The following is a 13543-nucleotide window of genomic DNA, read 5'->3' as shown; positions in this document are numbered from 1 at the left end:
AGGCAGACCTTTATTATCATTGTCATTAGCTTCTTACATATTGAACTTTTCAAAGCTATTTAAGTTTTTTTGTATTACCATGAATATACATCAGCTTTTTTTCTTATACATGACAAGTATTATTTTGACATACTATACATTTATGGATGTTATGGTTTAGATATGAGGTGTCCCCTGAAAGCTCATGTGTGAGACGGTGCTTCCGAGAAGACAGGATTGGGTTGTGAGAGCCTGAATTCAATCAGTGAATTAATCACCTGATAGGACTGAGTGGTAACTGGAGGCAGGTGGGTGTGGATAGAGGAGGTAGCGTTTTGGGGGTGTGGCTTGTGGGTGTGGCTTGGGGTATATACATGTATCTGGCAAGTGGAGATGTCTCTCTCTTTCTGATCATCATGTGAGTTGCTTTTCCATACTCTTCTGCCATATTCAGCCTCACCTGGAGCCCAAGTAATGGAGCTGGCTGCAGATGGACTGAGAACTCAAACTGTGAGCCCTCAAATAAACTCTTCCTCCTCTAAAAATATATAAATAAATAAATGAATAAATAAATAAATAAATAGAATCAAATGTGCTCATGACACTGGCAAGAATAATGAAATTGAGTAGTTACCATGATTAAAGTATTCCAATAGATGCCTCTAGGAGTCTTACCATATAGGTGAGCTAGGCGTGTTACATGCAGTCTCTCCTTCCTTACCCATGGGGAACCTCAGATGCTGATTTTTGATACCACTTGTACAGAAAGGCTGTGTGCACGAACACAGTGAAGCTTCTGTGTATGAAAACATCTGTCAGAAAGACATGGGTGACCTGCAGTTGGATGCAAAAGCATATGCCCACAAGAAGGTGGAAAGTGAAAGCTAGTTATAAAATTAGAACCAATATCCACTTAGCAGAGAAAAATTATGCCTTTGGTTTTTTGGGATTGATTTATTTCACCTACCATGGGGGGAAAATAGGTAAGGAAAGAATGGAGGAATGTTGGATTGTGTAGAAGGTAATGAGGGGAAGGAAAGATGGTGGAAGGAGAGAAACATCATTACCATGTGTTACAGGAATGGTGTGACTCCACATCTTGTACAACCAGGGAAATGAAAAGTTGTACTCCATTTGTGTACAATGAATCAAAATGCATTCTGCTGTCATGTATAACTAAATAGAACAAACAACAAAAACATTAGAACCAATGCCAAAAGCCAAAAAAAAAAAAAAAAAAATTATGAGGAAAAACAGATGTGAAAGCAAATGGCAAAAGGCATATAAGAAAATGGGTTGCAACAGATTATGTAGAGGAACTTCCTAAATTTAACAAGTGACAGAGGGGATGGATCTGAGATATGACTGATGGACTTGACCAGGTGAAATCCATGAACTTCTACTTACCCCCTCACCACGTGGCAAGACCAATGCAAAAGGACTCAACAGCAACCAGCAAAATTAGGGTAGAGTCTCCACTTTTTCCTTTGGGAAGAATCACATCAAAATATAAAAGCACTCAGTGCCCACAAAATACTTTCACAAAGAATGTGGAAATGGAAAGAGAAAGAAAAGTGCTAACAGAATATGCTCTACCTCTTCAGTAACAAAAGCACTTGGTTTCCTTTTGCGTGTCAGATACAGCTGTTTTTTTTCTGCATGTGAATATGATGCATGAAAGAAGGCCTTGTGAAATTTATTTCTCAGGAACTGTTTCTAGGCAGTATTAGTAAGTGATCCATTGCCAGGAGCTGTAATGAGTACAGGACCAGGCTCAGACATATTCCATGGCGAACATTAAAGAAAAAATATTCTTGCTTCACAGCACTGACTTCCACACCTTAATAATCAATTTTCCTACTCCCAAATTGCAAAACCCCTGAGATATACTCTATTATATGGGAAATACCTTATGCCATTTCTTCAGTCTCATGCAAATAGAATTCTATTCCCATCACATAACTGTCAATAAGGATTTGTGCATTCAAATGTCTAAAAGACACCTCTCTTCATAAAATGTAGAATAAGTTGCAAATGAGTTAGTTAAGTAGGTACACTTAGTGTTCTCTCAGCTCTGTGCTGGGCTGGTTTGGCTCTCGGATAACCTAGGTCAATTTTGTCAGCTTCTATCCTGCTGAACCTTTCCTGCAGTACCTGCTGGGATCTCAGACTCACCTGGATGGGGATTCTGAGAAGGTCGTTTCTGCATGGACTCCTCCTGGTTGGTTGATGATGGAGTCTGAAGCTCCGTCACAGACAAGATGGCAGGATGGAGTGAAGCACTAGTCCCCTAATACACCTAGTGCTCCAGAATGTCCTGTCCAGACCAGGACTTTGCTGAGAGACAGCAGCAGAGGATCTATTTATAGTTCCATCTCTCTGCTCATTAGGTACATCTACTCTTATTACTGCAAACCCTGAGCACATGATGGCCCTGTGGGACACTGGTCAGAGCTGAAAGGATAATTGTCCTGCTTGTTCTCTGTTCCCAAGGGAGCGTTAGAAATCAGGGGACTCCAGTCATTATTGCTCCTTCTCCATTAAGCCTCCTGATTCCCAGAAGATAACAGCCTCAGCACCTTTGCCCAATCCTTAGCTACAATTTCCCTCAAAGTCCAATTTACCTGACTTTGGAAGATGACTTGGAAACTCCAAGCCCTTGCTTGTGAGGCAACACAGCTCTCAATGAATTCAGAGAATTTCATCTCCCTTCAGAGAATTTCTTTTCATCAAGAGAGAGAATTGTGTCTACTTATTAAAAAACCACGAGGTTTCTACAACTCATCTTCATGTCTGTAAAGCACAGAGGAGGTTCATGCTTGGAATACAATGTAGGCATTGTCATTTACTCTTTGTAAAAAAAAATTAAAATGGCACATTTGGTTTTTTAAATTTTTATTTGTTCTAATTAGTTGTTCATGACAGTTATACATTTTTAGAAATCATACATAATTGGCTTGTAATTTCTCATTTTTCTCATTGTACATATTGTAGGGTCACATCGGTCATGCAGTCATGTTACAAAACATCTGGTAGTTCTAAGAGGTACATTTGGATGTTTTAAGGCACTGTGGACTGAAGTTAGAATCTACTGTACACTCATTTTATTTTTCAGGTGTTCATTATAACTCATTACTACCAGGGACTCATGTTACATTTGTGGAAATGTGCATCAAAATACTAATACATCTGCCCTGAATTGAACTTTGTTGGGAATTCCATCAAGACGTTCCCAGTTCTGCTCCAGGTTGGCAGGCTCCACCAGGGGTGACTGTGCCTTCAGGAGACACTTGCAAATATCTGGAGAAAGTTTGGATTGTAATAGCTGGGTAGTTGGTACTGAACCTAGCAGGCTGAATCCAGGGATGCTTCTCAACATCCTAGAAGAGACAGGATACCATATCACAAGGTATTATCTAGCACAAATGTCAACAGGGAAAAGTTCGAGGACACCAGATCAGAACTTCTCCAGCTTCAGTGTGAATATGAATTGCTTGGGAATCTTGTTCAAATGGAGACAGTGATTTGTGATTTGGCATGTATAGGGCCACTCAGTGCATTTGTTAGTAGCATTCAATGTTGATGGCCATCCTGGTCTGTGCATGATGCATGGAACATCGAGGCTATGATGTGGATAAGAGTCAGGTTCAGGTATTTTGAGAACTTCTCCACCATGAACACCTCCATCACCTCTGTTCTGATTTTAGGTGGTCAGATCAGACTCGGAAGTTCAGCTTCTGCCTAAACAAGTTGACACTTGCTGCATCTACAATTCCCTCATGACAGGAAATCAAACTAATTGACCTTGGCTCCTAATATATAAACTTGGTAGATTCCCTCTTCTCCATGGAGGTTCTGTGTGAACTAAGTCATAGGCTCACAAGAAACTACCTGCCCAGCAGAGATGCTCCACAGAGAAAAACCATGTGACATGACCATCACCTTGCTCCTTATTAGCTCAGGTCACTGTGACATCACAAGAGTATCCTGGCAGAGAAGTGAGTCCAGCACTGTCCTGCTCCTGGGAGACAGTGAATGGTGACGGAGGGGACGTGGTCCCAGGATCCAGGCAGGCAGCTCAGAGCCTGAGTCCACCACCCACCCTATGCTTCTTGGACTCATGGACGCCATCTCTGACCCACTCATGAGGGGTCTAAGTAGGCACAGTAAGTATTTTCAAACTATTTTAAGCTGCTTTACTATGCTACTCTTGAGAAATCCATAGAGCTGATGTTTCTTGGTGCATCAAATTATTTCTCCTTTGCTTCTAATCATTCCTGGTACAAATCCATAGATTGTAATTCACAAATGTTTCTTGCCACCAGAAATATAAAATGTTTGCTTCTGATTCTGCCCTTGGAGAGTTTGTTTTATATTTTTTGACTAGTTATCACTCCATTTTCTACAGGAGGACATACAACCCTACCCACTACTGGGGGTCTTGCCCTGCCTTGCCTGATATGAATGCATTTCCTTCTGTGTGACTTTAGACATGGACAAGAGGGTGGCTAACTTTGGGTGTCTACTTGAGTAGATTAAGGGATTCCATGAAAATTTTTAAATTTCATTTCTCTTTCTCTGGGAGAATGTTTGCAGAGAAGATTGTCATTGAGTCAATGGACAGAAGGATGAAGCTTCTCCCCATGTGAGCACCACCATCCAACTGTCTGGGCGTCTGCAATGAACAGGAGAACAGAACAAGGGGAAGCTCTCTGCTGCCTCTTCCTACTGCAGCAGGCGTGTTCTCTCTGCTGCTGTTGCTGGGCATCCGACTCCAGTATCTCAAGCCTTGGCCTCGTCCACTGGAACCAGCAACCTCTGGGGTCTTGGTGTCTCTCATCGTGTACTGACTGGTGCACCACTGGCCTCCCTGGCACTGAGGCCTCTGGCTTCTTGGACTGAGGCCCAAACTTGGCTTCTCTGGCTCTGCAGGCTGCACACAGCCATTGTGGAAATACTCTGCCCTTGTTATCAAGTGAGCCAATCTCATATAATCTCATAGGTAATATACATATTATATATTATTAGCTTTAATCACACCAGAACACCAGAGTTATTCCTCCCATCTGACTAACATTGTATCCATTGACCGACTTCTCTCCATTACCCCTCGTGCCTCTCCCATTCAGACACCATTCTTCTTTCAGCTTCCATGAGATCAGCTTTATCAAGTTCCCCCTGCAAGTGAAATCATGCTGATTAGTCTTTCTAGGTTCATCTGAAGAGGTGTGAAGTGCATCTCACTGTGGTTTTGTTTTCTTTTTTTGTGGGGGGAGGTGGCACTATTATTCTTATTTATTTTCTGTTTTTAGAATGAGATGTCGATCACAAATGACAAAATCCACCCTTTCAAAGGGAATGTTTCAGTTTATTCACAGAGTAGTGCAACTATCACAAGTATTGACCTCCAGAACATTTTCATCAACTTCCAAAGAAACCCAATGACTGAACTCATTCCTTCCTACCCTAGAGCCCTTGGCAAACACTAACGTACTTTTTCTGAACATTTCATAAATGGAACCATATGGTGTGTAGTTTTTCATGATTGGCTTCTTTACATTTAGCATATTTTTTAAGGTTCATCAGTTTTGCAGAATGAATGAGCACCTTGTTACTGTTCATGGTTGAATAATATTCTATTACATGAATATACCACATTTTCTTACTGCATTCATCAGTTGATGGACTTGGGCTGTTTCCATTTTTTACTTATGAATGGTGCTTATATGAACATGCATGCATAAGATTTTGTGCAGACCCACGCTTTCTACTCTCCTGGGTACATAACTAGGTGGGGAATTGCTGAGAAATATAGTAACTCCATATTTCACTTTTTTTGGTATCAGAGATTCAACCCAGGGTCAATTAACCACTGAGCTACATCCCTGGCCCTTTTTTTATTTTCATTTAAGACATGGTCTCACTGAGTGGCTTAGGACCTCACTAAGTTGCTGAGGTTGGCCTGACACTTGTGATCCTTCTGCCTGAGCCTCCCAAGCCGCTGGGATTACAGGTGTGTGCGCCTGCACACAGCCATATTTAACTTTTTAAAATTTTCTTTTTATTTTTACAGACTGAATTTTGATTCATTGTACACAAATGGAGTACATCTCTTCGTTTCTGTGGTTGTGCACGAGGTAGATTCACACCATTTGTGTAATCATACGTGTACATAGGGTATGATATCTGTCTCATTCCACCATTTTTCAGACGCCCCTCCTCCCTCTCACTTTCCTCTTCATAACCTAAAGTTCCTCCATTTCACTGTGGTTTTGATTCACATCGAGTTCACTTTTTGGTCTCCCTGTGTAAAGTTTTATTGGGAGACAGTCACACCTGCTCCTTTGTGTACTGTCTGTGATGGTTTCCACATTATGGCAGAGCTGAGTCACTGTGAGAGACCATCTGGCATGTGAAGCGTGAGACATTTACTATCTTCCCCTCCACAGAGGTTCGATGGCCCCTCCCTTCAAGCAAGTGGGTCAGGTGAGAACAGTATTAGTGAATGTGTGTGCATGCGTATGAGCTTTCTTAGGTAAGAGCTTCTTGTGGATGGTAGATAAAATAGGGGAAGGAATCCAAGTATCAGGTATCCAAGCCCTCACCCTTGCAGCCTGTGACTATGTTACCTGACCTTTAGCACACAGCTGTGAATACTGTCTTTTTAAAATTTATAACAAATGTCAAATAATGAGGTAGCAGATTATTATTCTTGCCATCCATTCTGTTTCCTTTGTTCATTGTGATGGTTAGATATTGCTACATATCAAGCAACCCTAAATGCCAATGGTTTAATGTAATGCCTTTATTCAAATAGGGTCATATCGAAAAATTATTCTGAACTTGCTTTAGTGAAAGAACACGCATGTATGTGAAGTTCTCTAAGATATGTGAACTGGGAGATTTTATTTTCCTATAGGTGGCCAGTGATGCCAGTTTTATCTAAGTATTCAAACTTTTCCAACAAATTTGAATTACAGCCGTGTCATGGTTTCTGTGTTCACATGCACCGAGGCAGAATTTCTGATGCACCCACCAAATGAGCTTCTCTCTGTGCCACACATTCAAGGAGCATTCTGTATTATGCCTCTTTATGCCCAGGTTTGTGCCAACTTAGTTATTAGTTCATCATGATGGCATAGAAGTGTTGATATTTTCCATCTTCTTTTATTTAGTGCTTGATGCTGTGTTCAGTTTTGCCTCGTGCATTTGTTTTGAGGTCACTCAGCTCACCCTGCTTCTACTTCCCCACTACTCTTTCTTGGATCACTTCTCTCTGGTTTGAACCTATGGAATGTGCACACATTCACACACTGCTATGAGTCAAAAAGGTGAGTGAAGCAGGCAAAGTCCACCCTCTTGGATCCTGTTCCATGATGCCAACGACAGCCAGTTTCTGGTAATAGCTGTGTATGCGCTGTGCTGTGTAGGGATGAGTCACAGGCAGGATTGTATTCAGTGTAAAAGGATGAGCGTCATGGCATGTGCAGGATTTTATAGAAAATGGCCTTGGCATCTTGGAAGAAGACCATAACCAGGACTAGAGTGAGCCCATTGGATTTGTTCAAAGAGTTCAGAACAGAAAGCCCAGGAAAAACCCAGAAAGTGAACCTCACCAGAAAACCAGGGAGGGCCTGCCTCTGCTGCTGTCCATACAGTGACCAGCGGGTATTAATCTTTTTGTGCCCTGCTTATTTCACAGAATGAGAAATATCAACTGGTTTTTACTGTGGAAACTAAAATGTTGATTCAGAGAAGCAGGAAGTAGATGATGGAAACTAAGAAGTAATAGTGGGGAAATTCCAATTAACAGTTACAACATTATAGTCACACCAAGGAAAAATGTTTGGAATCTATTGCACAGGTGGTGCCTGCACTTGGCAGCAATGTGCATTTCAGAATAAATGGAAGGGAGGATTTTGATTATTCTCAGCATGACAAAATAACAAATATTTGAGGTGATGGTATATAATTATCCCAGTTATATTATTACACAATATATACATGTCATACCCCACCATTATGTGTCAAACACAAATGCAATAAAACATTAAAAAAACGAATCACTGAAATCTATATTGAATGTCACAGAAACAAATCCTCTTCTAGTATTTTATATGAAAATAGCCATATTTTGTTGCTCTTTGTGTATATCCTGTTTTGAATTTCTGCTGCATTATTCCCTTCACACTTTTTTTTCCTACATGAATATTCCACCTGTAAATGTTTTGGACCAACAAGTTATTATTATTTATTTGGACTTTGAGGAATTTGTTATTGCCATTTTGTGCATGCTTCCTGGTCCATGGGGGGTGTCATTGTACTTGGAGGTTGCCAGAAACAGGGAGTGTTTTCTTCCACACAGTCCCTTGGGGACTGAGCTCATTAGTGTTTTTCCCCTGAAGGTCTTTTAATTTCTCTCTAGTTGAGCAGATTTCTCCAATTCCTTTAACCACAGGGTGGAAAATGGCTGTGCCAAAAGGATCCCCCAGGTTCCATGTGTGTGGGAGATTTTCAAGCTGGAATTCCTGGGCACCACTTTTTCTTGTCTGTTTCCTTTTCTAAGTGTTGTAATGGTGCATTGTAGTTATACATAATATTGGGTAATTTTCAAATAGTCACATGCAGGGATGTAATTTGCTCCATTCTGGTCTTCAGTACTTCCTTTTTCCCTTTCCTGTTCCTCTTTCTCTACCCTACTGGTCTTCTGTCTGTTCACTTATAGTTCTTTTAATTGGTGCTTTATGGATATACATAAAGGTGGAGCTGGGTACCATCTTGTACCCACTTTGCACACTGATGCATTGATGCAGACAGCTTGCCAGGCATCCATTCCTTTGCATAGTGGGACTGGGTATGAGAGGCACAGGCCCAGGAGAGCAGGACTTCTGGTGTGTTTTGGGATTGTGTGTTTGTGTGTGTCTGCCTATAAAGGTGAGAACAGGTTTCAGAAAAGGGGAACCTGGATTCAACAAATTCCAAAAGGTAACTTGTACTACAGAGGTCAGGACTTCAGGCAGCAGATGGTAATAAACCTGGATTACATTTAACTCCACAGAGGCACCTTGTCAACCAGCTTCATGAAAGGCCCTGCAGGAGACCTGGACAGAGTCTGCTTGCATGGAGCTTCATCAAGAGCAAGGCGGCTTTGTTCTTCCTTCTTGTCTGATGCCAGTGCATGTCACCCTCTCCTTACTCTTATGGACTCTCTGCAGACGGTGGCTCCCACCTTATCTTCCTGAAGGTCTCTTTCCAAATGTCACTTACTGGCTGGTCTGGCCTGGATACCCAGTATAAAATGAGACCCCCTCTCTGCCTTCTCCTTCACAGCTGCTTTCTTTCCTTCATAGTAATGTCGCATTGCACTTGCCACACGATTATTTCCTTGCCTCCTTGTGTTTGCTGGTGTTACTTCTCCTTCAGGTGTTAGGAATACTTGGTTTTTAGCCCTGATCCATCATGGCTCTGGTACATCATGGGACATGATCATCACTAAATTAATTTACATAAAGGCATGAAATAAATTCATACTATTGAATACATAATCTGCTGGGGAAAGTGTGAGGGTGATATGAATTCCAAGTCAGGGATGGCAAAGGATTCCTTAAAGGGAGCAGATGAATGCAGAAAGCAGAGGAATTGTGTCTCTAGTGTGAAATGAAAATGATAATATGTATGTCAAGTTATTCAATAAAAAAACTGTGCCATGTTCTCTCTCTCTCCCAATCTCTCTCCTCTCTCTCTCTCTCTCTCTCTCTCTCTCTCTCTCTCTCTCTGTGTCTGTCTTTTAAAGAGAAAAAAACCACATGGGGACAGAGAATGAGACACAGATTTCAGAATTCCTTCTTCTGGGAATTTCAGAGGAACCAGAACTGCAGTCTTTCCTCTTGGGGCTTTTCCTCTCCATTTACCTGGTCACTGTGCTGGGGAACCTGCTCATCATCCTGGCCACCGTCTCAGACTCCCACCTGCACACACCCATGTACTTCTTTCCTCTCCAACCTGTCCTTTGTGGACATCTGCTTCACCTCCACCACCATCCCAAAGATGCTGGTGAACATCCAGACAAGGAGCAAGGTCCATAGCATAGGAGGGATGGCATCCTATAAATATATTTTTTTCATACTCTTGGAGTTTTGGACAATTTCCTTCTGACTGTGATGGCTTATGATCACTTCATAGCTATCTGTCACCCTCTGCACTACACAGTCATCATGAATCGCCGACTCTGTGTGTTGCTGGTGCTGGGCATCCTGGATCACCAGTGCCCTGAATTCCATGTTGCAAAGCTTAATGGCGTTGCGGCTGTCCTTCTGCACAGACATGGAAATCCCCACTTTTTCTGTGTACTTAATCAGGTGGTCCTTCTGGCCTGTTCTGACACTTTTCCAAATGACATGGTGATGTATTTTGCAGCAGGATTGCTGTTTTGTGGCCCCCTTGCTGGCATCCTTTTACTCCTACTCCAAGATAGTGGTCCTCCATCATGTGCAATCTCCTCTGCTCAGGGCAAATACAAAAGCATTCTCCACCTGTGCATCTCACCTCTCGGTGGTCTCTTATTCTATTGCACTTGCCTAGGGGTGTACTTTAGTTTCATCTGCTACACACAACTCACACTCCAGTGGCCATCACAGCCTCAGTGATGTCTCCGTGGTCACCCCCATGCTGAACCCCTTATCTACAGTCTGAGGAATAAGGACATTACAGGAGCTCTGAGAAGACTCTTCAGTGGGAAGCTCAGAGGAGACCTTTTTTCAGGAACTGCCTGTGGTCCCAGGGTGCTAACCTGCAGAGCGCAGAAATCACAGTTCCTTAATCAGATACTGACATAGAATGTGCTCTTTCCATTTATTTCCTGTAGTCTTATTTCTATCATTTCAACTTCTTTGTCAAATGGAAGCAATCTCATTAATAAGTTTTCTGCTCTGTCACCAATATTTTTCTCTCTCTCAGGTTTTCTACTTTCCTGTGTTCTTCCAGATCTCAGATCGAGGCAGTTTGGAGATTCCTGTCATTCGTCACAGAGAGAAGTTGGCACTTGTCATGTGGAATAAACTCCACTTGCAGTTGGGGGTCATGTTATGGCATTTTATTGTAGAGAAAGACCTGGGACCACAATTTTTGATGTTTCTGTTCCTTATTGCTGGTCTGCAAAGCTGCCTTACCTGGTCTATGTTATGATCCAAACTTCAAAATACCAGTGACCTTACAGGTTATCAGGGATTTTATAGTCACAGGTATATGCTCTTATTCAGCACAGTTTTCAACACATGGTGTATTCCATGGTAAGGAGTTAATGAAACATTGCAATCAAATACACATTAAACATGAATATTCTAACATGTTTACACTAAAACACACAGAAGGGCAAATTACACAAATCAGTGACTCAACGTGGTCTTAGAGTCAGAGAGGATCTTACATTTTCAACTTCAATCAGACCTTGAGTTTCCAGTCACACCTCCATGAAAGATCTATTTCTCATGCTGCACATCTACTCGTTGAAATGTGAAATCTTGGCTTCCATGCATAAGGGGTTTATTCAGTGACTGAAGGATTTAGCATAAAGTTCTTACTGTTCAGGACATAAAGTCATTCTTCTTGTTTAACAATTCCTGGCTCTGAGGAAACTCATGACTCCATTGACATTAACAAAATATCTCACCCATTAAAAGTTTTTTGTTGTAAACATTAAATTGCATATGAGTGAACTGTGTGTACATCTACTGTAACTTAATTTTCACTTCATCTTTTATGTTCTAAACTCTGTTCAAGCTCATGAGCAAAGGAGGGCTTCCATAAGAACTTGAAACCTGCCCTGCTGTGCCTTGGCCAGGAGGTTGTGCATGGGTCACACAGTGTCCCCTATACACATGCCTATTCTTCCCGCCTGCCCTGGTTGCCTGGAATGGAAACTCAACAATAGTCACTTTCTAATGTACCACAGTGAACCACAGATATTTGGTTTTATATATATATACATACACACACACACACACTAATTAAAGAACAATATAATACCCATAATACTAGAAGGGAGATCAATTGAGTAGAATAGCAGATCAAGGAATGGGAGGGGGGCGGGACAAGGAAGGTACTGGGACTGATATTGATGGAATCATGTGACATACATGTCTGAATCTGGCATAATGATTCCCACTATTGTGTATGATTATAATAAGAGCTCTATATACACAGAACAATGTTGCAGTCTTAATAAAGAAGAAATAGTGGTCATTTACAGCTGGAGGACACTGTGTAGAGAAATAAGGCAGGCACAGAGAGACACACACTGCCTGATGTCACCTGTGTGTGGAATCTAAACAGATGACCTCCTGGGAAAAAGAGCAGAAAGGTGGTCATGGAGGGTGGGGCTTCAAGCCTCGCAATCACAGCAGTTTTAAGGACCAGAATAAAGAGGGCTTTTATATTTTCCCAATGAGTGCTTTCAGAGTGCTCTTGATGTCCTTATTTCTCAGACTATAGATGAAGGGGTTCAGCATGGGGGTGACCACAGTGTACATCACTGAGGCTGTTGCAGTTGAAGGTGAGTTTGGGTCACAGCAGAACTGAGGGTACACACCCAGGAGTGTGGAATAAAAGAAGGAGACCAGGGAGAGGTGAGAAGCACAGGTGGAGAAGGCTTTTGCGTTTGCCCTGAGCTGATGAGATTTTCAGGATGGAGGACACTATCTTGGAGTAGGAGTAAAGGATGCCAGCAAGGGGGCCTCCTCCCAGCAGCACAGCTGCAATATATACCAGCAGGTCATTAACAAAAGTGTCAGAGCAGGCACAGTGGACCACCTGATTAGGTTCACAGAAAAAGTGGGGGATTTCTAAGCGTGCGCAGAAGGAGAGCTGCAACACCATTAAGCTGTGCACTAAGGCATTGATGGCACTCATGATCCAGGATGCCAGCACCAGCAACCCACAGAGCGTGTGTTTCATGATGGTTATGTAGTGCAGGGGGTGGCAGATGGCCACATATCTGTCATAGGCCATCACAGCCAGAAGGAGGTTGTCCAGCAACCACAAAAATGTAAAAAAGCACATCTGTGTGATGCAGCCTGCATAGGTAATGACTTTGCCCTGCATCTGGAGGTTCACCAGCATCTTTGGGATGGTGGTGGAGGTGAAGCAGATGTCCACAAAGGACAGGTTGGCAAGAAAGAAGTACATGGGCGTGTGCAGGTGGGAGTCTGAGATGGTGGCCAGGATGATGAGCAGGTTCCCCAGCACAGTGACCAGGTACATGGAGAGGAAAAGCCCAAACATGAAGGGCTGCAGTTCTGCATCCACTGAAAATCCCAGAAGAAGAAATTCCAAAATTTGTGGTGTCATTTTGTGGTTCCATGTGCTTTGGTTGAGACCAGAAAGAGAAAAATAACATCATTATTTTTTTCTATCTGGCTCCCTTTAACGCACCTCTGCCATCTCTAATCAGGAATTCCTGTCCCTCTGCTCCCTGTCCTCTCTGTATCACATGCCTTACAGTTTTAAGAAAATATTCCTTATGAACTTGTGGGACATACGTTGGTTCAACCATGTGCTAGTGGTTCCT

At 42.2% G+C, this 13543-nt stretch overlaps 2 pseudogenes across 2 annotated transcripts; one reads left to right on the top strand and one right to left on the bottom strand.

Moving 5' to 3' along the window:
* Positions 1–9785: 9785 nt before the first annotated feature.
* Positions 9786–10814, top strand: LOC306652809 (olfactory receptor 7A40-like; annotated as a pseudogene). Its single transcript has one exon. The product of its transcript is annotated as an olfactory receptor 7A40-like (transcript).
* Positions 10815–12407: 1593 nt separating this feature from the next.
* On the bottom strand, positions 12408–13336 carry LOC306652808 (olfactory receptor 7A17-like; annotated as a pseudogene). Its single transcript has one exon. The product of its transcript is annotated as an olfactory receptor 7A17-like (transcript).
* Positions 13337–13543: the final 207 nt, after the last annotated feature.

This window comes from Sciurus vulgaris, assembly GCF_902686455.1.
Source record: "Sciurus vulgaris genome assembly, contig: HiC_scaffold_607_arrow_ctg1, whole genome shotgun sequence".
Taxonomy (NCBI): Eukaryota; Metazoa; Chordata; class Mammalia; order Rodentia; family Sciuridae; genus Sciurus; species Sciurus vulgaris.
The sequence above is the reverse complement of the archived record's forward strand: the minus strand, read 5'-3'. Positions and strand labels throughout refer to the sequence as shown.